The sequence below is a fragment of the Centroberyx gerrardi genome, unplaced genomic scaffold (assembly GCF_048128805.1).
Source record: "Centroberyx gerrardi isolate f3 unplaced genomic scaffold, fCenGer3.hap1.cur.20231027 Scaffold_94, whole genome shotgun sequence".
Classification (NCBI taxonomy): Eukaryota; Metazoa; Chordata; class Actinopteri; order Beryciformes; family Berycidae; genus Centroberyx; species Centroberyx gerrardi.
Genome location: NW_027605230.1, coordinates 43,851 through 48,200, shown reverse-complemented (window position 1 = coordinate 48,200; position 4,350 = coordinate 43,851).

Sequence of the window (4,350 nt, the reverse complement as noted above, 5' to 3'; positions counted from 1 at the left end):
TTAAAGTCTGTTCTATTTTAAAGTCTGTTCTGACTATTTTAAAATCTGTTCTGACTATTATAAAGTCTGTTCTGACTATTTTAAAATCTGTTCTGACTATTATAAAGTCTGTTCTGACTATTTTAAAGTCTGTTCTATTTTAAAAGTCTATTCTGACTATTTTAAAATCAGTTCTGACTATTTTAAAGTCTGTTCTGACTATTTTAAAGTCTGTTCTATTTTAAGTCTATTCTGACTATTTTAAAATCAGTTCTGACTATTTTAAAGTCTGTTCTGACTATTTTAAAATCAATTCTGACTATTTTAAAGTCTGTTCTGACTATTTTAAAATCAATTCTGACTATTTTAAAGTCTGTTCTGACTATTTTAATGTCTGTTCTATTTTAAAGTCTGTTCTGACTATTTTAAAATCTATTCTGACTATTTTAAAGTTTGTTCTGACTATTTTAAAATCAATTCTGACTATTTTAAAGTCTGTTCTGACTATTTTAAAGTCTGTTCTGACTATTTTAAAGTCTGTTCTGACTATTTTAAAGTCTGTTCTATTTTAAAGTCTGTTCTGACTATTTTAAAGTCTGTTCTATTATAAAAGTCTGTTCTGACTATTTTAAAGTCTGTTCTGATTATTTTAAAGCCTGTTCTGACTATTTTAAAGCCTGTTCTGACTATTTTAAAGTCTGTTCTATTTTAAAGCCTGTTCTGACTATTTTAAAGTCTGTTCTATTTTAAAGTCTGTTCTGATTATTTTAAAGCCTGTTCTGACTATTTTAAAATGTGTTCTGACTATTTTAAAGTCTGTTCTATTTTAAAGTCTGTTCTGAATATTTTAAAGCCTGTTCTGACTATTTTAAAGTCAGTTCTGACTATTTTAAAGCCTGTTATGACTATTTTAAAATCTGTTCTGACTATTTTAAAGTCTGTTCTGACTATTTTAAAGTCTGTTCTGACTATTTAAAAGTCTCTACTGAGTATTTTTCTGTTTCCTGGTTTGAGTTTTATTTTTCGATGCCTGGATCGCGCTCTCTGATTGGTCGATCATAGGGAGATCATGACATGTTGTTAGGAACGGTCCGCAGAACAGCAGACGGTCCAGAAGGAGCCGTCTGAAGAGAGGCTGCAGAGGAAGTTTGTGCACCGGTGATCGTCGTCACGTTTGCTTCCTGTTCTCTCTTCTTCTATGGTTCGTTTTGGTGTGATGTGAGTTTTTTAAACTCTGCCCCCCTGTGTTCAGGATGTCAACAACATGCTGCACAGCAACACAGACGAAGGAAAACTTAAATGTAAGCGCCGCCACCTTCTTAACATTACGTTTACATTACGCTCGACTATAAAATGAGCTTCAGGCTGAGTGTCAGGTCACACACACACACACACACACACACACACACACACACTATCTCTCTCTCTCCTGTGGTCTAAAGTGAATGTGTTGTGATTCACAGTTATAAACCAGATGAACCGCAGGAAGAGACAGACAGACAGACAGACAGACAGACAGACAGACAGACAGGCAGACAGACAGACAGACAGACAGACAGACAGACAGGCAGACAGGCAGACAGACAGACAGACAGACAGACAGGAGGAATCAGCAGTACTGGAGATCATACAGGACAAATCCCAGTATAATCTGCCTGTCTGTCTGCCTGTCTGTCTGTCTGTCTGTCTGTCTGTCTGAATCTTCTTCTCCTGTGCTCTCTCAGCTCAAATTAAATCTCTGTGATATAAACGTCTGCTAAATGCCTAACATGCAGACACACACACACACACACACACACACACACAAACACACGCACACAGCTCGCTGCCAGACCTTTAAATGGCATCAAGTGACGAATGAAGGCTCTCACACAGGAGCGCCACGGAAATAAATGCAGCTCTGTATGTGTGTGTGTGTGTGTGTGTGTGTGTGTCTGTGTGTGTGTGTGTGTGTGTGTGTGTGTGTCTGTGTGTGTGTGTGTGTCTGTGTGTGTGTGTGTGTGTTTCAGAGTGAACAAAGTGCTCCATTCAGTGTTGTTTGTTGCTCTCTGCTGCCCTCTGCAGGACGAACGGAGGAACTACAGCTGTGGAAACAACTATAGAAGGGAGAGGACAGGAGAGGAGGAGAGGAGAGAAGAGGAGAGGAGGAGAGGAGGAGAGGAGGAGAGGAGAGGAGGAGAGGAGGAGAGGAGGAGAGGAGAGAAGAGGAGAGAAGAGGAGAGGAGAGGAGGAGAGGAGGAGAGGAGGAGAGAGGAGGGGAGAAGGGGAGAGGAGGAGATAGGAGGAGAGGAGAGAGGAGGAGAGGAGAGGAGAGGAGGAGAGGAGGAGAGGAGAGGAGAGGAGAGAAGAGGAGGAGAGGAGAGGAGGAGAGGAGAGGAGAGGAGAGAAGAGGAGAGGAGAGGAGGAGAGGAGGAGAGGAGAGGAGAGGAGAGAAGAGGAGAGGAGGAGAGGAGGAGAGGACTGGCTGACTTCTAACTTGCAGTAAAGATGTAGGTTTGTGTTTTCTCACCGTTGAGTCATCACTCAGAAACTCCGGTAGTATAATTTCCTCTAAGTTTCTGACTTAATAATCTGACTTTGGAGAGCGTTCATGTGGAATTACCAAGTTTCCCGATATATCCGGTGCACATGAACGCACCTCTTCACCTCATGTCTCCACATCACTGAATTCACTGCTGAAGGAGAACCTCAGCAGAAGCTGGATTCAGTTCACAGGACTTGAACCAGCTGGAGTCCAGACTCTACTGAGCTTTACTTCTAAAATATCATCAGTCAAATCAACCCGACTGAAACAAATCAACACACACAGCTTCTCTTCTCAGTGGGAGAGAAACTAAAGAACCTGCTTCACATGAGGAAAGGTTCAGAGTGCCAGAAGGATCAAACACAACATGCAGCTCAGTGAAAACAGCTGAAAAAGTCAAAAGGAGCTAAAAGCAGCATTAAATCCAGAATAAAGAGTTGGAACTGACCTGCAGCAGGCAGGTGGATCCAGTCTGCTCTGATCCAGTCTGCTCTGATCCAGTCTGCTCTGATCCAGTCTGCTCTGATCCAGTCTGCTCTGATCCAGTTTGGTTTGATCCAGTCTGGTTTGATCCAGTCTGGTTTGATCCAGTTTGGTTTGATCCAGTCTGGTTTGATCCAGTTTGGTTTGATCCAGTCTGGTTCTGACTCCTGGATCCTTTTTCTTCTTCATCGTTGTTTCTTCTGTTTTCTGCTGATCTGTTTCTCCAAAATGTTTTTATTTCTTAAATCCAAACTTTTTCTGTTTTGGCCAAATCTGCACTTCCTTAAAGGGGCAGTAGCACTTCCTGTTACAATGTGAGTGATGATCCCTTGGGGGGGGGACGCTTCCAAAAAGAAACCCAAACACTTTTTAGTGAAATCGTATCCAATAGATTCAAAGTCCAATTCACACAGAAGTGTCTCCATGCACTTTTCAAAGACTTTCAAATGAAGTCTGTCAAACTAACAGCAAGAGACGTTTCTCACGTTGCGTAGCAGAATGTGTCGTCCAAAAGTTGTAACGCAGCACTAATGTCAAGTGTTTCAGGTCGGGACGCTAAATGAAAATGACTGCTAAATGAACAACCACCAAAGAAGAAGTCAGTTCCTGTGTGAACACATGAAGAGACGCAGCTGGTCTGGCAGCAGCTTCTGCTGTAAAACTCTTTCTTTTAGCAGCGATGGAGAATGTATAAAAGTACACACTCCCCTACAGCAGCCATTTAAACACTCTGCTCATGTGTTAATGCTCCAGGTAATACAATAATAACAATATAACACTGCCACGCTGCAGACTGGAGGCTCTGCGCCCCCTGGTGGATGAATGCAGCATCACTCAGGCTGCAGGATGCTGCTGGATGTGTGTGTGCTGCCAGCAGACAGCTGCAGGTCCAGGACCGGAGTTAGCCTTCTGTAACCCACACTGACACCGAACCAAGAGCCTGAAGGATCTGACTCAGTGAGAAACAATGACAGAAGTTTGAGGTTTAAGAAAGGAAGAGCGATGCTGGCAGAGTGAAGAACTGGAAGATTTACCAAGCAGAGAAAACCAGACTGTGGCCGGACCAGGGAGAGAAGGACACTTCTGTAAATTAATAGAGTTTGCATCAAGATACTTTGGAAGCAAAAGAGACACAGAAACCTTCCAGAGACACGTCAGGTTTGTGTTTCTGAGGAGAGTGAAGAGGCTTTTCCTTGTTGGACCGTAGAAACTGAACAGGATCCTGTTTACTAGACAGACACTTGATCTGCTGAGCCACAGAGACAGACTTTCAGGTAGAAACACAAATCACTTTTTTTATTAGTATTTATTAGAACAACAAAATCTCTCTCTCTCTCCAACGGGGGAAGACTCGATTTGCATTA